The following is a 27,672-nucleotide window of genomic DNA, read 5'->3' on the forward strand; positions in this document are numbered from 1 at the left end:
ATAAGGGTCACCTACTTCCCTGAAGGAGACTCATAAAAGAAAAACTATGGAAAGCCTAAATTGAACGCCTTAGAAGAACCTACAAGTTTCTCATTCAACCGTAAGAGGGTTAAGAATTTTCTCGAAAAAAATCTTCGTAAGGATTCGAAGAACTTCCAACATCTGGTCCTCCTCATCAATAAGAGAAAAATAGTCAATGCTTCCCAAAGCAAACATAACAACCTTCCTCTTCAACCCACCCACATCAACCGCTTATTGAGACTCAATCCCAGACTAGGCACCGAATTATTCCTAGTAAGCGCAAAGAAGGTCTTGGCACTGGAGAAAGCCTCGACCCATCAGGGGCACTAGGCCCACTATCCACATCGTTAATCCAAAGAGCTACTTCAACCGCCCATTCATAGTAATCAATGACCCATCATTAAACCCAATCAAATGCTATTGATTTTAGGAGGACTATAATGAGGGGATTATAGATCTACTAAAGAATAGTAGCTTTATATTGGTTCAAATCCAACTCGTGAGATGGTCATCTTGGTCATATAGATAGATGTCATAACACCCTTATTTTCCTTTCTCATCTTCGAATGATTGTCCTATTCCATTTTTGGTGTAACTTCAAGCCTAGACCCGCTATACGATGTATTGATAGAAACCATGGGATACGACGTCCTGCTACTTGAGTATCATGGGATTGAATACCCCGACATAGGTTCCCGAGAAAGCTATTTCAGGCTTCCGAACAATTAAGGGAAATTTCTACGTCCCCCATCGGTCTATATTCGACCCATCAACATTGACAATTACTGGCCCACCAGTAGGTGGCATAGATATTTCCAGCCCAATACCCATCACTTTAGGCCCAAAAATATAAGAGTTCAATGCGTAAGTTCCAACAACTCCAACATATAACAAAAATAGAGGTGATACTCACACACCAGTTTTTGATACATACACATTTTTTATTATAAAACTTACAATTATATGCCTAAGTTTATCTAGGGAGTTGAACCTACATTATTGTAAAGTAAGGATATAATAGTAAGTTAGTGTGTATGAACTAAAATGGAATGTGTGAGTATTATCTCCCATAACAAATAACAAAATTTAGGAGAAAACCCCACCTAATGCGGTAATCCAAAAACTCCTCAAAGACAAAAACCACCTGCAGCCCTTCTATCGATCAAAAAGCAACAACAAGCTCAACTGAAATACCCTACGTTCAGTGTTTCGGTAATGATTGTCAAGCAGATTGCGAATTAATACGATCAAGATGTACGAAACCAACTGGATCCGAAGCCCCATTTGTCCGGCCTAAGGCCGCAGAAAACAAAATCTCACCACTCCTAAAACAAGCAAATGGATTGATGAAGTACCTGATACATTCGATCTCTTTGATACAATAAGTGAAATTAATCACATAGTCAGCCATGCCTTAAAGAAAAACAAGGCAAACGGGTTGCAAATTGGTGCAAAAAAGTTGACATACAAAGAAGAAATGATTAAATTCGACGAGATTATGAAGTCTATGGCGGATGACGAGCAACCCAACAACGCCTCAAAGCCATGATGATCGCCTCATGGAACACCCACTACCTTCACGAGGAACGGTGGCTACTGCTAGTTACTTTTTGGATAGCAATTTCTCTACAAGCATGCGAAGGCAGAGTGGTGATGGGTATAAGATCAATGGTAAGTCAAGTGAAATTAAATTCTTAATGATTTATGAATCGATCTTTTTTAATACGGGGTCGTATTCGATTAGTCATGAAATGCTCCTGCTGCTACTTTTAAATGTGAGCAATGTCCCATGTTGGGCTACAAAATCGCAGCTAGCTTCAACGCTATATACAAAATTATAAATATTAGACAATCGTAATTCGAAAATAATAGTATAACAAAAGAATTACCGAGAGCGTAACCTAAGATAAAGATAAGGATTATAAATAATAAAAAAGTAATTGAAGCGGATGTTTGAGATTCGATTTAATTGCCAGATTGAAGAAAGGTGTGGATCTTGTATGTAGAGAAAACTAATTAAATGAGAAACATGTTATAAGCGGATGCAGAATGTTTTGATTGAAGCATATGTTTTGATGATATAAACTCGATGCCGAAGATGAGAATTGCAGAAGATTAAGTTTGGTAAACCCTAATCAGGAAACACACATGAAACTGTCGATCAAGTGGCTATGTTTTTCGATATTGTTTGGTTTCTTTTGAAATCCTAATAATTTTGTGCGGAAACCGCTGGATGAAACTGACAACGTGTATATTAGATAGGTTAATTAGTATTAATTGAGATTAATTTACGAATTAACACGTGAGCAAAAAAGATTAAGAGCTGATTAAGGATTGACACGTCAGCAAAAAGCTTCACGATTATGCTTCACGATTTATAACATGTTATTATAGGTTATAGATAAATTATAGATTATTTTTTGCCGAAAAAATGAGTAATTACTATTGACTCCCGTACTATTTCTTTTTAAACAAAGAAACCCTAAATAATAAATACATACTCTCCATTCATCTCAACAACAAAAATAGTTGCTTAGAAACCCTATCTATCAAAGAATTTCCATGTCAAAAGAGCTGCTTGCAGACGTAATCGATGATATCATGTCGCGTGTTTCAACCAGATACATCATCCATAATCATGATATGCCCTCTTTCAAAACCGTAATTTCTTTCCAAAATCAATCCACCATTTCAGATCCATATTTCATTTTTACACTTGAAAAATGCACCACACCAACTTCCACATGATCTTATCTGATTCTTCTTACAAATCCATTAGAATCCCATTTGAAATTGACGTTTTCAAACCGTTAGATGTTTGCGGGAGCTGTAACGGGTTGATTTGTTTGAGTAACCTTCCGTTTGGTTCGATTATTTTGTTATGGAATCCTTCTACCAGGGTATTTAAAGAATTGCATACTTCTCCTATTGATCGTATGAGATCACCCAAGGGGACTTAACCACATACGCGTTCATCTCCCGTAGTTGTATAACCCGCCCCCAACTACTGCCATGGAGGAAAACTGGACCAATCCGAGGGTGTGGTCGGTAAAACACCCATCCCCGCTACCCTCACACTAAGCGAAAGGCGACATGGGTAGATACTTCAGGTCAGGGATAACTTTGAGTGCAATGTTGCAGCCCATCAGAGTCGAACTCCCGACCTCTCGCTAAGAGAGGCAGACCACTACCAGCTGAGCTACCACTAAATGTTCCTTTTTTTCCTTTTAACTTGCAACGAAGCGGTCGTCAGGTCAATAAAATTTATGACAATTCTTTTTTGAACGCCCTCTATAGTATCCATCATCTTGTTGAAAGTCGCAAAAGACTCGACCTCGACATTTACGCTTGATTCCAAAACGATAGGCATTTTACCACTGAATTTGTCAAATTTTGACGCCACGGATTCGAATCAAATTTGACTTTTGGCCAGCCACTACTTCGGTCCACTAGTAACCCCACTATTGAGCACCGCATCCAATGGGCCCAATGAAGAAGGGAGAACAAAGTCCGGCCCAGAGCATGAATTTAAGCCTTCGTACTATTTTTCTGAGTTAAGCGATGGTGGTTCCCAGTCGACAATTCGATTCCAGGCTAGGATCAATATCAATAGAATCTACCTCAAGTTCTTCATCAACAGAAGATAATAAGAAGGTAATTAGTCGTTTACTCCATACCATTTCTTCTTCAAACGTGTACAAGAAACCCTAATTAATTTATACATACACTTACACTCCGCTCAGCGAGTAACATACAAAAACAGTTGATCAGAAACACTAAATTTATCGAAGAATTTCGATGTCGAAAGAGCTGCCTGCAGACGTAATCGTTGATATCCTGTCACGTGTTCCTACTAGTTACATCCTCCGTTTCAAATCGGTTTGCAAATCATGGTATGGCCTCTTTCAAAACCCTAATTTCATCTCCAAACATTTTCAAAATCAATCGACTATCTCAGATTCATCTTTCGTGTTTACACCTGAAAAATCCACCACCCCAACTTCCACATCTAATCAGACCGTTGGTTTGATGTTATCTGATTCTTCTTACAAATCAATTAAAATCCCAATTGAAATTGACGTTTTGGACCAATTACATGTTTGTGGAAGCTGTAACGGGTTGATTTGTCTGAGTATTTTGCCGGTTTGTTCAGTTATTTTGTCATGGAATCCTGCTACTAGGGTTTTTAAAGACTTGCCTATTTGTTGTTTTCAAACTCATCGAGCTGTGTTAGGTTTTGGGTTTGTTGATGTTGTAAAGGACTACAAGGTTGATCAAGCATAGAATATTCGGGTCGGGTTCGGTCCATGCTAGACAACAAAGAAGGGGGATTTAAGGGTCAACTGAGTTTAACTCTTCGGTCCGGAGTACCGTGAATAACCCCCTGCGAGATGAGGATCTCAGCGGGGGTGGTTATGTGACGAACCGGAATTTTCTGAACAAATTTAAACTTTAATCTTTATATATTCTCGACACGATAAGCAAAGTTTATTAAGTTGAATCTCAAGAATTTTAAACTGTGTTCATACATTCATTTAACCTCGACCAAATTCCAAAGATTCACGAACCATTATAGGAACGGATATGATTATATATGTATATATGTATCTATTATAACTTGAAAACGTTAACAAAGTATTAGACGTATAATACTTTACATGAACGTATTTGTTTTAAAATATATTTAAAATAATTATCGACGGAATTAAAAGATAATATCAAATGATTGAATTATCAGATACATTAGATTATGGCTACGAGTCCCTATTAGGAGGTCCACTTTGATTTAAGAAACCTTTCCTTTTTAACCATATTCGGAAAATTGTAAAGTGATTTTACAAATAAGAACAAAGTATCAACTAATGAGAACTAGACAAGAGTTAGTGAAGATTCTTATTTGATTTTTAATTCATACCTTACAACATTTTCCTCGCGATATTAATAAGATAACTATTATGATTATCATTTTAATGTTGGAATGTGGAATGTAAATAACTTAGACAATGGGTATCAACATTTTACATTAAGGTGATTTTGTACGTTTATATAACCTTTAGACTTTATACCATGTTGCACCAACAAACGTTAAGAACTTGAAACCTATGAAAAGTATATTTAATTTTATTTCTCTAAAATGTTTTACGATATAACAACCTCTATTAATATAATTTTTTTAGTAAAATAATTCTTAAAAATACTTAGTTTTGGAAAATAAAGTTTTCATATTTATTTAATATTGTTTCAAACGTACAAAAACAATTTTTAAAGAATTTTATTAGTGAAACGTTTTATAAGATAAATTGTTCATTAGTTTTAAGGAACTAATTAAAGCTTGCATTATAAATTACATATAAAACGTGATACGGCATGATATTTTCTATTACTTAAACATTTTGAACTTTGAAATATAATTAGATAGATATTTCAATTATAAGATATACAAAATTATATTTTGAAGTAAGAATATATATATATTTTACAAACGCGTTAATGTATAATTTAAAACGTTTCGATATTATTGTACGTATTTTAATAAATAGCGAGCCCCTGATTTATAGAAGCAAATGACCACAACACTCAAATATATAAGTTACATTTATTATAATATGATTCACCGGCGTTAAAGTCTAATTTTTATAAAAGGTACACGTCGCGTAACGTAAAAGGCTAGTTTTCTAATTGTACGAAAATGCGTTCAAAAAAACCGAAAGTGGTACATGAGTCGAGTGGCAACGTACGAGTCATTTGAACAAAAATTACATTTTTTTACTACGCACGTAAATATAATATAATATATGATTAATTATATAAATTAAATAAATATATATTAAATAAATAAATCAAGTGTCGGCAAGATTATATGTGGATACCAGCTGGAATGGAGCACCATGCGATCGCATGGACTCTCCCCACAACAACCATGAGATCGCATGGCTTGGTGAGAGTGGTCAAGTCTTTAAATGTTCGACGAAATCATTCGGTACACACACACATATTCATATATCTATCACACTCCCTCTGTATAATAATAATAATTATTATTATTATTAATAATCAAGATTAATATTTTTACTAATCTTATTATTATTAGTAGTATTATTATTATGTATTATACACAAAATATTACGATGAGGTTCTGCCCACGTGATTTCAAAATGAGTTTTTCAAGTAGGATAGAGCTAAGGAAATTATGAGTTATAGCTATGGAGGTGATGGGTATGGTTCATGGGTATGCTCGTGAGGTCAATCTAGTGTTTATCATCTCCGTTGCATTTACGTACCTTTCCTGCAATATTGAATCTCAATATTGATACGTAAGTACTCATAATTTAATTTTTACATATTAATAGTGTGTCCCTAACTAGTGCTCGAGTATATAGGATTATGCATGCTTGTACTTTTGATATTGTCGTTAGATAGGTTATGTTGAATCTTGAATTAGTTAAATATGCGGTTGAGATAAGGTATAAGATATGCATGTCGTTGGAAAGCTAGCGAAAAATTAAGAACTTTTCATTTAGATATCGAATAGTTTCGATGAACGGATTAGAAGTTATAGTCAATTGAATTTTTGTAAAAATAATTAGTATTATCATCGTTATTATCGTCGTTCCAGTTTTTATCTAATTATTATTATTATTATTATTATTATTATTATTATTATTATTATTATTATTATTATTATTATTATTATTATTATTATTATTATTATTATTATTACTAATATCATTATTATTATGATCATCATTATTATCATTATCCATAGAAAGTATTATCATTAAAAATTGTTATTTTATTATTATTACTACCGTTATTATGGTTAAAGTTATAATTAATATTATTATTATTATTATCATTAAAATAGTTATTAGTATTAATATTATCATAATATTTATTATTATTAGTATTATTATAATTAAAACTAATATTAGTAATACTTAGTTATTATGATTACTATTATTATTATTATTAAAATGAACGCGATATAAAAGACGAATAAAAGCTATTAAATAAAACGATTAGAAAATAATGAATAAGAGTATCATGATGAAATTAAAATATTATAAGATATTGATTTAGATAAAATTATCGTTCTTATTATTTTTATCATTACTATTATTATTAAAAGTATCGTTAGTATTAAAACTATCATTTTAACAAAAATTATCATTTTAATAGAAATGTCATTATTATTATAAAATATCATTATTATCATTTTAAATAGAATTATTATATTAAAAAGTATCGTAATTATTAAAGTTATCATAATTAGAATTATCATTTTATCTTAATGTCATCTTAGTAATTATAAATATTGATATTTTTTTATTAATAGAATAATATAATTATTATTACAAAATAATACAACTTTTACTTACTATTATTATAGATATTATTTTATCAAATAAATATGTGATACAAACATATTTTACTACGTGTAATAAAATTACTTTAATAATACCTATCATATTATCTTTATAATATTAAATGAATTCTATAAATTTTATTACTTAATATATATAAAAGGATATTTTATTATATAAATTTTAATACAAAATTTTATTTATTAATAAATGAATTATATTATTTACTCTAATAAATCTTTTAAAATTATTTAAAAATATAAAATGATGATATTTAAACTATATATTAATCATGTATAGATTTTTGGAAATTATTTTGAGTCAAATTGACTTTTGTTGACTTTTGCATATTAGTCTCGAGCATTAGAATTGTGATACACTATGACCTAAACTAAATTGTTAGACAAATTTTGACCAACACACACACACACACACATATATATATATATATATATATATATATATATATATATATATATATATATATATATATATATATATATATATATATATATATATATATATATATATATATATATATATATATATATATATATAATTAATATAGGTTCGTGAATCCGAGGCCAACCTTGTGTGGCGACCCGAAAAAATCGTCATTGACGGCGCCGCTAACTTAGGTCCCGTTACATGGTCGTAGTCCCTATATGAGACACGTTTGACCAAAATTATGTCGCATTCATTTGAAACGTACAAGACTTGCAAAATTTAGTTTACAAAACGGATCGACAACAAGTTTAAGTTTACAAAAGTAGTAATGTATAGTTGAGATAACTTTGCGACATAATAAGTTGAAAATCACAGTTGCTATACATAGCATAAATATATATGTAAACATTTGTTTGAATCCAAAGGTGCTATCACTAGCGTATGCATGTATGCTTGATTCCAAGCAAGTAATCAAAGTGTATGCATGTATGCTTGACCCCAAGCAAGTAGGAGTGTACGCGGAAGCATGTATCAAATAGCCAATCATGAACCTGAGAAACATATAGAAAACTGTCAACGAAAAATGTTGGTGAAATCATAGGTGTTTGTAAACGTTGTTTTTGAACCACAAGATTTTGTATTTCCATAATGTTGATTATCTGAATCGTTTGCATTCTAAAAGTATGATCGCGAGCACCCAATTATCAAGACTTAACTGTTTTATACCCTGTTACGTAGTGTTAGAACATACACTAAACCCGAAAATATATTTCATTCGCTAACGGTAGCGAACCGTCCGAATGAGGCTCGTCAAGCCCATGTGATCACATAATATAAGTTCTCGCTTACACCCTGTAAGTGTAACTAATGATAATTGAATTGAGGCTTTTTGTTCTAACTCGCTGTGGAATGTTTGTTTTCGTACTTGTGTTCAAAGCATAAAAGTATGTAGTATAAAACTATATATGTTTCTTATCCCATGATTTAAAGTATAAAAGTTGTTGAAAGATGGGACTATGATCTCACCTCGAGTGCACGAGTATAAATGTACTTCACAAAGTAAACGTGTGCAAGGACGAATGCTAGTCTTGACCTAAACAAGTAGGTCGTATCAATAACGGTAAACACGATTGGTCAAAGTGTTCAATTAGTCCTATGGCTCGTTACGACTCGATTATTATAGTATGTGAATCAAATTGTCAAGTTTCATGCAAGGTACAAGTATAAAAGCATGTTAGAATGATTGCATAAGTATCTGATTAAGTTTAGACAAATGTCAACTTTGGTCAAGTCAAAGTCAACGAAAAAGTCAACACGTTCGGGTCGGGTCTCGAACTATTTTTCTGAGGTTTTTATTCATATATAAGCATGTTAGAACAAGTTACACGTGAATCGGAGGTGCGTAGCATAGCAAACATTTTTCGAAATTTGACCATGTAGGTCAGAAGCCAAACACGGCAAATGCCGCGCCGCGACCAAGGAGGGCCGCGCTGCGACACTTAAGGTGGTCTGGTGACTGGTCAGTTTCAATTGTTCAAGTCTTGATCCAAAATTCAATTTAGCACAAAACACAAACCGTAAACACTTAGAATACGTATCTTATATCGTTGGAAAGTTCTTTTGATAAGGAATACAACTAACCACTTTTCATCAAGTAAAAACATCAATTACGATAACCGAAATCTCGTCAAGTGATCATTAAAGGTTTATTTTCAAAGTTTCAAGTTCACAAAATGCATTTTAAAATTCGGGAATCCAATTCACACATGATATGCCGTTTTGAAGGTAATGAAACATACATTACAACTAAACACTTACTAATAACATTTCATGTCATTCAAAACATCGAAAGTTCGTTTTAAGTCTATCAAACCCTAACCAAAGTTCACAAAAATCAATAATCATGTGTTTGAAGTTTTCTTAATTAACCTACGCATCAAAACGAAGCTAGTGATACTAGTAACACAATTAAAACATGAACTTTTACAATTTAACAACATTAACTCATCCAAAATCAAAGATGAAGCACACCCACTTTCAAGTTCATGCTAGTTACTCCAAAACAACAAATCGAGCAAACAAAACATATATTCATGTTATACTTGAGCCATAGACACTAACTAACACCATTTCAAGTATATAAAACGAATTTAGAGAAATCTAGTGTTTTAGAAATGTTACCCAAACGAGATGAAATTGGTACCAAAATGTAGAGGATGAAGAGAGGATCACGAATATGTAATTTGTTTTGATGTTGGCCTCCTAGATCGAATTTAGATGATGAATGATTGAATTGGGTGTTTGTGTGTGTTCTTGAGATAAAGAGAAATAGATAAGTAAGAAAAAGAAAGATGAGGTTGAATGAGTGGTGGTGGTGAAGTGGTTGACTAGTTGACATAGTCACCACTTTGCCCACTTGGCAACTTTGGTCCCTCAAGTTTCAAAGCGGGTGCGGGAATTAACCAAACGAATATTTTAAAAACGCTCGAGTAAACGAGTGATGTTATAATTAATTAACGGGAATATTATGAACATTAGTCAACGAAAGGTACGAATTTAGATAACGGAAGATATTATCTATAAAAAAAAGACGGTGTTAAAATAAATTTAACGGAAAAATGCGGGATGTTACATTACCTACACCTTAAAAGAAATTTTGTCCCGAAATTTAGTTGGAAGTAGTAGTTGTTTCTTCTTCGAAACCTCGAGTTGCAAATTCTACGAATAAGTGAAGGTACTTCCTTGGGCATTTCAACGAACTTTGACAGTCGGGGTTTTACGTTATTTTAGAGTTTGGTTTTCACGATCCATAATTTCAACCGGTCCTCCTACAAAGTGGAGTTTGTCATCAATAGTAAGTTCATCAAAAAAAAAAAAAAAACAAGTTCTTGTTCGGCAAGACACTTCCTCAAGTTTGATATATGGAATGTAGGATGAACGGAATTTCGATTGAGTTGGGAGTTCGAAACGGTAAGCAACGGGTCCAATACGCCCCAAGATTTTAAAAGGATCAAAATATCGCGGATTTAGCTTTCTACTTTTCTCAAAACGGATTTCACCTTTTCAAGGCGCGACTTTTAACGTTACGCGGTTTCCCACTTGGAATTCGAGAGGTTTACGTCTAACATTTGCATGGCTCTTTTGGCGACTACGGGCCGTCTTGGGCCTCTCTTAGATTTGAACGATCTTAACGGTTATTTCATGAATGAGTTCGATTCCGGTGGTTTGATTGTTGCCTACGTCGGCCCAACAAATTGTAGAACGATAATTGCGGTCATATAAAGTTTCGAAAAGGTGCGGCGTTAATACACGAAAGAAAATTTTGTAGTAGGAGAATTTGACTAAAGGCAAGTACTTTTCCTCAAGTAAATTTGAAGTCGATAACACGAACTCGTATTATGGTTTCCAAGGTTTGAATCGTATGTTTGTTTGGTCCTTCGGGATGTGGTTGATGTGTTGTACTCCTGTTTAAACGTGGTCCCGAGGCTTTTTGTAAGGCACTCCGAAATCTAGAAGTGAAACGAGGATCTCGATCCGAAACGAGGTACAGTTCTTTATGATATATTTAAACAAGTTTGTTAGGACTTGAAAACATTTGTTGGAACAAGTTTATGTTTCTCAAGAATTTCGCGCCGCTGAAGATTTATCGGTTTTCGAAAACGTTCGTTAGGACTATTCTCCCTCGTGGTGAATACTAGTATAATGTGAAGAGTCTCTCTCTCCATTGAGAATTTAGATAAAGGATTTCCTTATACGGAAGTACTAGTGTAATGCGAGAGAAGTTTCCGCCTCGATGCGAGCATATCAAGCACGTTGTAGTTCGTCGATAAAACTGTGCGAAAACGAGATAGTATACACGTGTATCATATGTTTGAAGTCGAAAGAATTTGTCATTCATTCGGAAGCATAAATATGGTTCTACAATAATCGACGATGTGTCCCGGGTATGGTTGTTATCAGTATTCTCGGAGTTGTCGGATGTTCAAACAAGAAAAATGAAGTCATGTACATGGCACATGGTGGTGATTAGGTTGATCAAGTCCAATCACCATCACGAGTCATTAGAACTTTGGTATGACTTACCATAATATAACCAAATTGATCGAGTGTCGTTCTATTATGCCAACTCATACCTCCATTCCCACATTGCTCCATAGAATCAAGTTCGTGTAATCGTGAAGATTTAAAATGAACCAAGTGTAACGACGTCTCTAACGTGACTCGTATTGAATCGAAAGAATTAGTGCAACTCTAAAGAAGTGTTCCCTGAGGGAAGTGTATAAATGATTTTTCACGTCAATGTGGTTCAAGTCAAACAATAATGTATTCTGGTACAAGAAGTGTAACGAATCATGATAACGAATAGTACGTAACCGTAGTGATAATTAGCAATGACGATACTCACCTAGAGTAGTGATGGTAGTAACAAGAAGTGGTAGATAGTAAGGAACACCGGTGTGACACCGATAGTAAGTTGAAACGGTGGCGAATAACAATCTGGGAAACAGAGTTCCCGAACAAGTATGACTAATAAAGTCGTCGTCGTCCTTACGCGTATGAATCTTAAGTTTACAAGTGTTACCCGAAGGTGGTAGATTACAGATTCGTATGATGAAAACTTGGTACCATTAAGAAGTTTGCCTAAGAATGATTCAAGTATAATGCACAAGTAGTCAAGTAAGTGCTATCTATAGCAAATGTATGTCAGAATGCAATGGCTAACTATCCAGTTGTAGTCTAGATTCACTAATGCGTCCTAAGGACTCTGTCAGACACACTAATACATATTCTAGTTCCCTACAACCAACGCTCTGATACCATCTGTGGCGACCTGACAAAATCGTCATTGACGGCGCCGCTAACTTAGGTCCCGTTACGTGGTCGTAGTCCCTATATGAGACACACTTGACCAAAATTATGTCGCATTCATTTGAAATGTACAAGACTTTTAAAATTTAGTTTACAAAACGGATCGACAACAAGTTTAAGTTTACAAAAGTAGTAATGTATAGTTGAGATAACTTTGCAACATAATAAGTTGAAAATCACGGTTGCTATACATAGCGTAAATATATATGTAAACATTTGTTTGAATTCAAAGGTGCTATCACTAGCGTATGCATGTATGCTTGACTCCAAGCAAGTAATCAAAGTGTATGCATATATGCTTAACCCCAAGCAAGTAGGAGTGTACGCGAAAGCATATATCAAATAGCCAATCATGAACCTGAGAAACATATAGAAAACTGTCAACGAAAAACGTTGGTGAAATCATACGTGTTTGTAAACGTTGGTTTTGAACCACAAGATTTTGTATTTCCATAACGTTGATTATCTGAATCGTTTGCATTCCAAAAGTATGATCGCGAGCACCCAATTATCAAGACTTAATTGTTTTGTACCTTGTTACATAGTGTTAGAACATACACAAAATCCGAAAATATATTTCATCCGCTAACGGTAGCGAACCGTCTGAATGAGGCTCGTCAAGCCCATGTGATCGCATAATATAAGTTCTCGCTTACACCCTGCAAGTGTAACTAATGATAATTGAATTGAGGCTTTTTGTTCTAACTCGCCGTGGAATGTTTGTTTTTGTACTTGTGTTCAAAGCATAAAAGTATGTAGTATAAAACTGTATATGTTTCTCATCCCATGATTTAAAGTATAAAAGTTGTTGAAAGATGGGACTATGATCTCACCTCGAGTGCACGAGTATAAATGTACTTCACAAAGTAAACGTGTGCAAGGATGAATGCTAGTCTTGACCTAAACAAGAAGGTCGTATCAATAACGGTAAACACGATTGGTCAAAGTGTTCAATTAGTCCTATGGCTCGTTACGACTCGATTATTATAGCATGTGAATCAAATTGTCAAGTTTCATGCAAGGTACAAGTATAAAAGCATGTTAGAATGATTGCATAAGTATCTGATTAAGTTTGGACAAAAGTCAACTTTGGTCAAGTCAAAGTCAACGAAAAAGTCAACACGTTTGGGTCGGGTCCCGAACTATTTTTCTGAGGTTTTTATTCATATATAAGCATGTTAGAACAAGTTACATATGAATCGGAGGTGCGTAGCATAGCAAACATTTTTCGAAATTTGACCATGTGGGTCAGAAGCCAAACACGGCAAATGCCGCGCCGCGACCTGTAGTGACCCGAACTTTTCCATGTTTATATATATTAATTGAGATTGATATTTACATGATTAAATGTTTCCAACATGTTAAGCAATCAAACTTGTTAAGACTTGATTAATTGAAATATGTTTCATATAGACAATTGACCACCCAAGTTGACCGGTGATTCACGAATGTTAAAACTTGTAAAAACTATATGATGACATATATATGGATATATATATAGTTAACATGATACTATGATAAGTAAACATATCATTAAGTATATTAACAATGAACTACATATGTAAAAACAAGACTACTAACTTAATGATTTTTAAACGAGACATATATGTAACGATTATCGTTGTAAAGACATTTAATGTATATATATATATCATATTAAGAGATATTTATACATGATAATATAATAATTTAAAATCTCATTTGATATTATAAACATTGGGTTAACAACATTTAACAAGATCGTTAACCTAAAGGTTTCAAAACAACACTTACATGTAACGACTAACGATGACTTAACGACTCAGTTAAAATCTATATACATGTAGTGTTTTAATATGTATTTATACACTTTTGAAAGACTTCAATACACTTATCAAAATACTTCTACTTAACAAAAATGCTTACAATTACATCCTCGTTCAGTTTCATCAACAATTCTACTCGTATGCACCCGTATTCGTACTCGTACAATACACAGCTTTTAGATGTATGTACTATTGGTATATACACTCCAATGATCAGCTCTTAGCAGCCCATGTAAGTCACCTAACACATGTGGGAACCATCATTTAGCAACTAGCATGAAATATCTCATAAAATTACAAAAATATGAGTAATCATTCATGACTTATTTACATGAAAACAAAATTACATATCCTTTATATCTAATCCATACACCAACGACCAAAAACACCTACAAACACTTTCATTCTTCAATTTTCTTCATCTAATTGATCTCTCTCAAGTTCTATCTTCAAGTTCTAAGTGTTCTTCATAAATTCTACAAGTTCTAGTTACATAAAATCAAGAATACTTTCAAGTTTGCTAGCTCACTTCCAATCTTGTAAGGTGATCATCCAACCTCAAGAAATCTTTGTTTCTTACAGTAGGTTATCATTCTAATACAAGGTAATAATCATATTCAAACTTTGGTTCAATTTCTATAACTATAAGAATCTTATTTCAAGTGATGATCTTACTTGAACTTGTTTTTGTGTCATGATTCTGCTTCAAGAACTTCGAGCCATCCAAGGATCCGTTGAAGCTAGATCCATTTTTCTCTTTTCCAGTAGGTTTATCCAAGGAACTTAAGGTAGTAATGATGTTCATAACATCATTCGATTCATACATATAAAGCTATCTTATTCGAAGGTTTAAACTTGTAATCACTAGAACATAGTTTAGTTAATTCTAAACTTGTTCGCAAACAAAAGTTAATCCTTCTAACTTGACTTTTAAAATCAACTAAACATATGTTCTATATCTATACGATATGCTAACTTAATGATTTAAAACCTGGAAACACGAAAAACACCGTAAAACCAGATTTACGCCGTCGTAGTAACACCGCGGGCTGTTTTGGGTCAGTTAATTAAAAACTATGATAAACTTTGATTTAAAAGTTGTTATTCTGAGAAAATTATTTTTATTATGAACATGAAACTATATCCAAAAATTATGGTTAAACTCAAAGTGGAAGTATGTTTTCTAAAATGGTCATCTAGACGTCGTTCTTTCGACTGAAATGACTACCTTTACAAAAATGACTTGTAACTTATTTTTCTGACTATAAACCTATACTTTTTCTGTTTAGATTCATAAAATAGAGTTCAATATGAAACCATAGCAATTTTATTCACTCAAAACGGATTTAAAATGAAGAAGTTATGGGTAAAACAAGATTGGATAATTTTTCTCATTTTAGCTACGTGAAAATTGGTAACAAATCTATTCCAACCATAACTTAATCAACTTGTATTGTATATTATGTAATCTTGAGATACCATAGACACGTATACAATATTTCGACCTATCATGTCGACACATCTATATATATTTCGGAACAACCATAGACACTCTATATGTGAATGTTGGAGTTAGCTATACAGGGTTGAGGTTGATTCCAAAATATATATAGTTTGAGTTGTGATCAATACTGAGATACGTATATACTGGGTCGTGGATTGATTCAAGATAATATTTATCGATTTATTTCTGTACATCTAACTGTGGACAACTAGTTGTAGGTTACTAACGAGGACAGCTGACTTAATAAACTTAAAACATCAAAATATATTAAAAGTGTTGTAAATATATTTTGAACATACTTTGATATATATGTATATATTGTTATAGGTTCGTGAATCAACCAGTGGCCAAGTCTTACTTCCTGATGAAGTAAAAATCTGTGAAAGTGAGTTATAGTCCCACTTTTAAAATCTAATATTTTTGGGATGAGAATACATGCAGGTTTTATAAATGATTTACAAAATAGACACAAGTACGTGAAACTACATTCTATGGTTGAATTATCGAAATCGAATATGCCCCTTTTTATTAAGTCTGGTAATCTAAGAATTAGGGAACAGACACCCTAATTGACGCGAATCCTAAAGATAGATCTATTGGGCCTAACAAACCCCATCCAAAGTACCGGATGCTTTAGTAATTCGAAATTTATATCATATCCGAAGGGTGTCCCGAAATGATGGGGATATTCTTATATATGCATCTTGTTAATGTCGGTTACCAGGTGTTCACCATATGAATGATTTTTATCTCTATGTATGGGATGTGTATTGAAATATGAAATCTTGTGGTCTATTATTATGATTTGATATATATAGGTTAAACCTATAACTCACCAACATTTTTGTTGACGTTTTAAGCATGTTTATTCTCAGGTGATTATTAAGAGCTTCCGCTGTCGCATACTTAAATAAGGACGAGATTTGGAGTCCATACTTGTATGATATTGTGTAAAAACTGCATTCAAGAAACTTATTTTGTTGTAACATATTTGTATTGTAAACCATTATGTAATGGTCGTGTGTAAACAGGATATTTTAGATTATCATTATTTGATAAGCTACGTAAAGCTTTTTAAAACCTTTATCTATGAAATAAAGGTTATGGTTTGTTTTAAAAATGAATGCAGTCTTTGAAAAACGTCTCATATAGAGGTCAAAACCTCGCAACGAAATCAATTAATATGGAACGTTTTTAATCAATAAGAACGGGACATTTCAGTTGGTATCAGAGCGTTGGTCTTAGAGAACCAGAATTTTGCATTAGTGTATCTTATCGAGTTTGTTAGGATGCATTAGTGAGTCTGGACTTCGACCGTGTTTACTTGAAAAATGATTGCTTAACAAATTTTGTTGGAAACTATATATTTTTAACATGTGAATATTATGTGATATATTAATCTCTTAACGCGTTTGATATTATGTGATAGATGTCTACCTCTAGAATAAGTCCCATTGACTCACCTAATAATAATGAAGAGTCAAATGTAAATTGGAATGATTCGTGGACTGATTCACAAGTTCCCGAAGAGGAACCGGAAGAAGAGTCGGAGCCGGAAGAAGAATCGGAACCGGATGAAGAAATAGAACCGGTGGGGGAAATAATAAAACGGTTAAGTAAAAGAAAATCCTCAACCAACCGACCAAGGTTAATTATGGTCAATGGTGTTTCCGCCAAGGAAGCAAAATATTGGGAGGATTACCAATTCTCCGATGAATCGGATTCCGACGAGAATTCCGATGATGTTATAGAAATTACCCCAACTGAATTTAAAAAGGCAAAAGAAAATAATAAGGGAAAGGGCATAAAAATAGAGAAATCTAATTCCAACCCCGATGAACTTTATATGTATCGTCAACCCCCGAAGTCCTTAAGTTGTAACAATGACCCGGGAACCTCTAAACCACCAGGTTTTTCTAAACCAATGTGGAAAATGACGGCTCGTATTAGGAGAACATCATATATCCCTAGAAACTTGGCAAAACGAACCAAAACCGAAGAAGAAGAAACAAGCGAGTCGGAATAAGATAGTTGTATTCGTGTGGTGTAATATATGTAATATAGTGTGCTTATGCTTTATGATATATGTAAAAATTGCTTGTATTAATAAGTATATTTTTTTATGAATCTAACTCTTGTCTATTTTACAGTATAAAAACACAAAATGGATAGACAACCCAATATTTTAAGAGACCTACCCGGAGACATGATTGATGAAATCTTGTCTAGAGTCGGTCAGAATTCTTCGGCACAACTATTTAAGGCGATATCAGTTTGTAAGACATTCGAAGAACGTTCCAAGAATGCCTTGGTTTATAAAAGGCTTTCGTTCGAAAGATGGGGGATATCACATTGGGAAATCCATAAGTTACGATGTGTTTACTTTGACGCATATATTGCGGGGAACCCAAATGCTATTTTACGCAATGGGTTAAGAAATTATTTTGACTCAATATATCCGAATATTGGACTTCGTGATTTAGAAAAAGCGGCTAACATGCAACATAAAGAAGCATGTTATGCTTACGGATTAGTAATGTTCGCTTCTCACCAAAGTGAGAACAAGAACATCGGGCTACAACTATTAAACAAAACGTTTCCACAAGTGACGGAGTCGGTAATTGGGGTAAGAAATAAGGTTTTTAGATTGTTACGGGACTGTTGGACATTACGTAACCCTCGTCCCTTTGACGATGTTACAACACGCTGTCTTATCAACGGCCATAACGGTTATGTTCCACAAGACCAAGGATGGGAAGTAATCCTAGTAAAACCAGAATGCATGACTTGTTTCTGGACGTATGAATTACGTGTCTTTATTGCCTTTGCTGAACGACTTGTGTACTAGCTAGAATTATCTTCACAGCCATCTTGTATCAAATTTATTGTGTGCTATATTTCATGCTATATGTAAAATAAGCGGTATTGTAAGTTTGTAAAATATTGTGTAAAAGTTTGAACGCGAAATATTATTATAATCAGTTTTTCATATAGAATTGTAGTAGTTGAATTGCATATTAGCTACTAAGTATGAACTTAACGGGTAGGTACTACCCGAATTTAAACTTATAAAATGCTAATATGAAGAAAAAGCTTTTATAAATGAGTTCATATTATGCTACGAAATACTATTAACTACTCTTAATATTCTGTATGATTAACTTGTTCCATTTGACTATTTTGAAGGAAATGGCACCGACTACTCGACACACCGTGAATATGAATGAAGAGGAATTCCGTACTTTTCTAGCTTCAAACATAGCCGCAGTACAGGCTGCGCTACATACCAACAATAACCTTGGATCTAGCAGTATAGGAAATCGTGTAGGATGCACCTACAAAGAATTTACTGCCTGCAAACCTTTGGAATTTGATGGAACCGAAGGACCGATCGGATTGAAACGGTGGACCGAGAAGGTCGAATCGGTGTTTGCCATAAGTAAGTGTACTGAAGAGGACAAAGTGAAGTACGCTACGCATACCTTCACAGGTTCTGCGTTAACATGGTGGAATACCTATCTAGAGCAAGTGGGACAAGACGATGCGTACGCACTACCGTGGTCAGCATTCAAGCACTTGATGAACAAGAAGTACCGTCCCAGAACCGAGGTCAATAAGCTCAAGACAGAACTTAGAGGGTTATGAACCCAAGGATTTGATATTACTACGTACGAAAGACGATTCACAGAATTGTGCCTATTGTGTCTGGGAGCATTCGAAGATGAGGAAGAGAAGATCGACGCGTTTGTGAAAGGATTAACTGAAAGAATCCAAGAAGATATAAGTTCACACGAGCCCGCCTCCATACAACAGGCATGTAGAATGGCTCACAAACTAGTGAACCAGATTGAACAAAGAATTAAAGAACAGACTGCTGAAGAGGCCAATGTGAAGCAAGTCAAAAGAAAGTGGGAGGAAAACGGTGATAAGAATCACCAATACAACAACAACAGCAATTACAACAATAATCGCAACAATTATCCCAACAATCGCAACATCAATCGCAACTACAACAAACGGCCCAACAATAACAACAACAACAACAACAACAACAACAGCAACTACAACAATCATCCCAACAACAATAATAACTGCAACAACAACAAAAATCAGAAGCAGCTATGCCAAAGGTGTGAAAAGTATCACTCGGGGTTCTGCACCAAATTTTGCAACAAGTGTAAAAGAAATGGTCATAGCGCGGCAAAGTGTGAGGTCTACGGACCAGGGGTTAATAGAACGAAAGGAACAAATGGTGTCGGAACGAGTAATGGCGGAGCAAGTAGTGTCGGAGCAAGTTATGCCAATGTAGTTTGTTATAAATGTGGAAAACCGGGCCACATTATTAGAAATTTCCCGAACCAGGAGAACACGAATGGACAAGGCCGCGGAAGAGTTTTTAATATTAATGCGGCAGAGGCACAGGAAGACCCGGAGCTTGTTACGGGTACGTTTCTTATTGACAATAAATCTGCTTACGTTTTATTTGATTCAGGTGCGGATAGAAGCTATATGAGTAGAGATTTTTGTGCTAAATTAAGTTGTCCATTGACGCCTTTGGATAGTAAATTTTTACTCGAATTAGCAAATGGTAAATTAATTTCAGCAGATAATATATGTCGGAATCGAGAAATTAAACTGGTTAGCGAAACATCTAAGATTGATTTGATACTAGTAGAGTTAGGGAGTTTTGATGTGATAATCGGTATGGACTGGTTGAAAGAAGTGAAAGCAGAGATCGTTTGTTACAAAAATGCAATTCGCATTATACGAGAAAAAGGAAAACCCTTAATGGTGTACGGAGAAAAGGGCAACACGAAGCTACATCTTATTAGTAATTTGAAGGCACAAAAATTAATAAGAAAAGGTTGCTATGCTGTTCTAGCACACGTCGAGAAGGTACAAACTGAAGAAAAGAGCATCAATGATGTTCCCATTGCAAAAGAATTTCCCGATGTATTTTTGAAAGAATTACCGGGATTACCCCCACATCGATCCGTTAAATTTCAAATAGATCTTGTACCAGGAGCTGCACCAATAGCTCGTGCTCCTTAAAGACTCGTACCCAGCGATATGAAAGAACTGCAAAGCCAATTACAAGAACTTTTAGAGCGTGGTTTTATTCGACCAAGCACATCACCGTGGGGAGCTCCTGTTTTGTTTGTCAAGAAGAAAGATGGTACATTCAGGTTTTGTATCGACTACCGAGAGTTGAACAAACTTACCATCAAGAACCGCTACCCACTACCGAGAATCGACGACTTATTTGATCAACTACAAGGCTCGTCTATTTATTCAAAGATTGACTTACGTTCCGGGTATCATCAAATGCGGGTGAAAGAAGATGATATTCCAAAGACTGCTTTCAGAACACGTTACGGTCATTACGAGTTTATGGTCATGCCGTTTGGTTTAACTAATGCACCAGCTGTATTCATGGACCTTATGAACCGAGTGTGTGGACCATACCTTGACAAGTTTGTCATTGTTTTCATTGATGACATACTTATTTACTCAAAGAATGACCAAGAACACGGTGAACATTTGAGAAAGGTGTTAGAAGTATTGAGGAAGGAAGAATTGTACGCTAAGTTTTCAAAGTGTGCATTTTGGTTGGAAGAAGTTCAATTCCTCGGTCACATAGTGAACAAAGAAGGTATTAAGGTGGATCCGGCAAAGATAGAAACTGTTGAAAAGTGGGAAACCCCAAAAACTCCGAAACACATACGCCAGTTTTTAGGACTAGCTGGTTACTACAGAAGGTTCATCCAAGACTTTTCCAGAATAGCAAAACCCTTGACTGCATTAACGCATAAAGGGAAGAAATTTGAATGGAATGATGAACAAGAGAAAGCGTTTCAGTTATTGAAGAAAAAGCTAACTACGACACCTATATTGTCATTGCCTGAAGGGAATGATGATTTTGTGATTTATTGTGACGCATCAAAGCAAGGTCTCGGTTGTGTATTAATGCAACGAACGAAGGTGATTGCTTATGTGTCTAGACAATTGAAGATTCACGAACAAAATTATACAACGCATGATTTGGAATTAGGCGCGGTTGTTTTTGCATTAAAGACTTGGAGGCACTACTTATATGGGGTCAAAAGTATTATATATACCGACCACAAAAGTCTTCAACACATATTTAATCAGAAACAACTGAATATGAGGCAGCGTAGGTGGATTGAATTATTGAATGATTACGACTTTGAGATTCGTTACCACCCGGGGAAGGCAAATGTGGTAGCCGATGCCTTGAGCAGGAAGGACAGAGAACCCATTCGAGTAAAATCTATGAATATAATGATTCATAATAACCTTACTACTCAAATAAAGGAGGCGCAACAAGGACTTTTAAAAAAGGGAAATTTAAAAGATGAAATACCCAAAGGATCGGAGAAGCATCTTAATATTCAGGAAGACGGAACCCGGTATAGGGCTGAAAGGATCTGGGTACCAAAATTTGGAGATATGAGAGAAATGGTACTTAGAGAAGCTCATAAAACCAGATACTCAATACATCCTGGAACGGGGAAGATGTACAAGGATCTCAAGAAACATTTTTGGTGGCCGGGTATGAAAGCCGATGTTGCTAAATACGTAGGAGAATGTTTGACGTGTTCTAAGGTCAAAGCTGAGCATCAGAAACCATCAGGTCTACTTCAACAACCCGAAATCTCGGAATGGAAATGGGAAAACATTACCATGGATTTCATCACTAAATTGCCAAGGACTGCAAGTGGTTTTGATACTATTTGGGTAATAGTTGATCGTCTCACCAAATCAGCACACTTCCTGCCAATAAGAGAAGACGGCAAGATGGAGAAGTTAGCACGACTGTATTTGAAGGAAGTCGTCTCCAGACATGGAATACCAATCTCTATTATCTCTGATAGGGATGGCAGATTTATTTCAAGATTCTGGCAGACATTACAGCAAGCATTAGGAACTCGTCTAGACATGAGTACTGCCTATCATCCACAAACTGATGGGTAGAGCGAAAGGATGATACAAACGCTTGAAGACATGCTACGAGCATGTGTTATTGATTTCGGAAACAGTTGGGATCGACATCTACCGTTAGCAGAATTTTCCTACAACAACAGCTACCATTCAAGCATTGAGATGGTGCCGTTTGAAGCACTTTATGGTAGAAAGTGCAGGTCTCCAATTTGTTGGAGTGAAGTGGGGGATAGACAGATTACGGGTTCGGAGATTATACAAGAAACTACCGAGAAGATCATCCAAATTCAACAACGGTTGAAAACCGCCCAAAGTCGACAAAAGAGCTACGCTGACATTAAAAGAAAAGATATAGAATTTGAAATTGGAGAGATGGTCATGCTTAAAGTTGCACCTTGGAAAGGCGTTGTTCGATTTGGTAAACGAGGGAAATTAAATCCAAGGTATATTGGACCATTCAAGATTATTGATCGTGTCGGACCAGTAGCTTACCGACTTGAGTTACCTCAACAACTCGCGGCTATACATAACAATTTCCACGTCTCGAATTTGAAGAAATGTTTTGCTAAAGAAGATCTCACTATTCCGTTAGATGAAATCCAAATCAACGAAAAACTTCAATTCATCCAAGAACCCGTCGAAATAATGGATCGTGAGGTTAAAAGACTTAAGCAAAACAAGATACCAATTGTTAAGGTTCGATGGAATGCTCGTAGAGGACCCGAGTTCACCTGGGAGCGTGAAGATCAGATGAAGAAGAAATACCCGCAGTTATTTCCAGAAGATTCGTCAACACCTTCAACAGCTTAAAATTTCGGGACGAAATTTATTTAACGGGTAGGTACTGTAGTGACCCGAACTTTTCCATGTTTATATATATTAATTGAGATTGATATTTACATGATTAAATGTTTCCAACATGTTAAGCAATCAAACTTGTTAAGACTTGATTAATTGAAATATGTTTCATATAGACAATTGACCACCCAAGTTGACCGGTGATTCACGAATGTTAAAACTTGTAAAAACTATATGATGACATATATATGGATATATATATAGTTAACATGATACTATGATAAGTAAACATATCATTAAGTATATTAACAATGAACTACATATGTAAAAACAAGACTACTAACTTAATGATTTTTAAACGAGACATATATGTAACGATTATCGTTGTAAAGACATTTAATGTATATATATATCATATTAAGAGATATTTATACATGATAATATCATGATAATATAATAATTTAAAATCTCATTTGATATTATAAACATTGGGTTAACAACATTTAACAAGATCGTTAACCTAAAGGTTTCAAAACAACACTTACATGTAACGACTAACGATGACTTAACGACTCAGTTAAAATGTATATACATGTAGTGTTTTAATATGTATTTATACACTTTTGAAAGACTTCAATACACTTATCAAAATACTTCTACTTAACAAAAATGCTTACAATTACATCCTCGTTCAGTTTCATCAACAATTCTACTCGTATGCACCCGTATTCGTACTCGTACAATACACAGCTTTTAGATGTATGTACTATTGGTATATACACTCCAATGATCAGCTCTTAGCAGCCCATGTAAGTCACCTAACACATGTGGGAACCATCATTTGGCAACTAGCATGAAATATCTCATAAAATTACAAAAATATGAGTAATCATTCATGACTTATTTACATGAAAACAAAATTACATATCCTTTATATCTAATCCATACACCAACGACCAAAAACACCTACAAACACTTTCATTCTTCAATTTTCTTCATCTAATTGATCTCTCTCAAGTTCTATCTTCAAGTTCTAAGTGTTCTTCATAAATTCTACAAGTTCTAGTTACATAAAATCAAGAATACTTTCAAGTTTGCTAGCTCACTTCCAATCTTGTAAGGTGATCATCCAACCTCAAGAAATCTTTGTTTCTTACAGTAGGTTATCATTCTAATACAAGGTAATAATCATATTCAAACTTTGGTTCAATTTCTATAACTATAAGAATCTTATTTCAAGTGATGATCTTACTTGAACTTGTTTTCGTGTCATGATTCTGCTTCAAGAACTTCGAGCCATCCAAGGATCCGTTGAAGCTAGATCCATTTTTCTCTTTTCCAGTAGGTTTATCCAAGGAACTTAAGGTAGTAATGATGTTCATAACATCATTCGATTCATACATATAAAGCTATCTTATTCGAAGGTTTAAACTTGTAATCACTAGAACATAGTTTAGTTAATTCTAAACTTGTTCGCAAACAAAAGTTAATCCTTCTAACTTGACTTTTAAAATCAACTAAACACATGTTCTATATCTATATGATATGCTAACTTAATGATTTAAAACCTGGAAACACGAAAAACACCGTAAAACCAGATTTACGCCGTCGTAGTAACACCGCGGGCTGTTTTGGGTTAGTTAATTAAAAACTATGATAAACTTTGATTTAAAAGTTGTTATTCTGAGAAAATGATTTTTATTATGAACATGAAACTATATCCAAAAATTATGGTTAAACTCAAAGTGGAAGTATGTTTTCTAAAATGGTCATCTAGACGTCGTTCTTTCGACTGAAATGACTACCTTTACAAAAATGACTTGTAACTTATTTTTCCGACTATAAACCTATACTTTTTCTGTTTAGATTCATAAAATAGAGTTCAATATGAAACCATAGCAATTTGATTCACTCAAAACGGATTTAAAATGAAGAAGTTATGGGTAAAACAAGATTGGATAATTTTTCTCATTTTAGCTACGTGAAAATTGGTAACAAATCTATTCCAACCATAACTTAATCAACTTGTATTGTATATTATGTAATCTTGAGATACCATAGACACGTATACAATGTTTCGACCTATCATGTCGACACATCTATATATATTTCGGAACAACCATAGACACTCTATATGTGAATGTTGGAGTTAGCTATACAGGGTTGAGGTTGATTCCAAAATATATATAGTTTGAGTTGTGATCAATACTGAGATACGTATATACTGGGTCGTGGATTGATTCAAGATAATATTTATCGATTTATTTCTGTACATCTAACTGTGGACAACTAGTTGTAGGTTACTAACGAGGACAGCTGACTTAATAAACTTAAAACATCAAAATATATTAAAAGTGTTGTAAATATATTTTGAACATACTTTGATATATATGTATATATTGTTATAGGTTCGTGAATCAACCAGTGGCCAAGTCTTACTTCCCGACGAAGTAAAAATCTGTGAAAGTGAGTTATAGTCCCACTTTTAAAATCTAATATTTTTGGGATGAGAATACATGCAGGTTTTATAAATGATTTACAAAATAGACACAAGTACGTGAAACTACATTCTATGGTTGAATTATCGAAATCGAATATGCCCCTTTTTATTAAGTCTGGTAATCTAAGAATTAGGGAACAGACACCCTAATTGACGCGAATCCTAAAGATAGATCTATTGGGCCTAACAAACCCCATCCAAAGTACCGGATGCTTTAGTAATTCGAAATTTATATCATATCCGAAGGGTGTCCCGAAATGATGGGGATATTCTTATATATGCATCTTGTTAATGTCGGTTACCAGGTGTTCACCATATGAATGATTTTTATCTCTATGTATGGGATGTGTATTGAAATATGAAATCTTGTGGTCTATTATTATGATTTGATATATATAGGTTAAACCTATAACTCACCAACATTTTTGTTGACGTTTTAAGCATGTTTATTCTCAGGTGATTATTAAGAGCTTCCGCTGTCGCATACTTAAATAAGGACGAGATTTGGAGTCCATACTTGTATGATATTGTGTAAAAACTGCATTCAAGAAACTTATTTTGTTGTAACATATTTGTATTGTAAACCATTATGTAATGGTCGTGTGTAAACAGGATATTTTAGATTATCATTATTTGATAAGCTACGTAAAGCTTTTTAAAACCTTTATCTATGAAATAAAGGTTATGGTTTGTTTTAAAAATGAATGCAGTCTTTGAAAAACGTCTCATATAGAGGTCAAAACCTCGCAACGAAATCAATTAATATGGAACGTTTTTAATCAATAAGAACGGGACATTTCAGTTGGTATCAGAGCGTTGGTCTTAGAGAACCAGAATTTTGCATTAGTGTGTCTTATCGAGTTTGTTAGGATGCATTAGTAAGTCTGGACTTCGACCGTGTTTACTTGAAAAATGATTGCTTAACAAATTTTGTTGGAAACTATATATTTTTAACATGTGAATATTATGTGATATATTAATCTCTTAACGCGTTTGATATTATGTGATAGATGTCTACCTCTAGAACAAGTCCCATTGACTCACCTAATAATAATGAAGAGTCAAATGTAAATTGGAATGATTCGTGGACTGATTCACAAGTTCCCGAAGAGGAACCGGAAGAAGAGTCGGAACCGGAAGAAGAATCGGAACCGGATGAAGAAATAGAACCGGTGGGGGAAATAATAAAACGGTTAAGTAAAAGAAAATCCTCAACCAACCGACCAAGGTTAATTATGGTCAATGGTGTTTCCGCCAAGGAAGCAAAATATTGGGAGGATTACCAATTCTCCGATGAATCGGATTCCGACGAGAATTCCGATGATGTTATAGAAATTACCCCAACTGAATTTAAAAAGGCAAAAGAAAATAATAAGGGAAAGGGCATAAAAATAGAGAAAT

The 27,672-nt window shown here is 34.2% G+C and overlaps 1 pseudogene; it reads left to right on the forward strand.

The window, feature by feature from the left end:
* Positions 1-3,819: 3,819 nt before the first annotated feature.
* The window catches only part of LOC139876754 (F-box protein At3g07870-like), a 126,759-nt pseudogene continuing 102,906 nt past the window's right edge, over positions 3,820-27,672 (forward strand).

Source organism: Rutidosis leptorrhynchoides, chromosome 11 (genome assembly GCF_046630445.1).
Source record: "Rutidosis leptorrhynchoides isolate AG116_Rl617_1_P2 chromosome 11, CSIRO_AGI_Rlap_v1, whole genome shotgun sequence".
Taxonomy (NCBI): domain Eukaryota; kingdom Viridiplantae; phylum Streptophyta; class Magnoliopsida; order Asterales; family Asteraceae; genus Rutidosis; species Rutidosis leptorrhynchoides.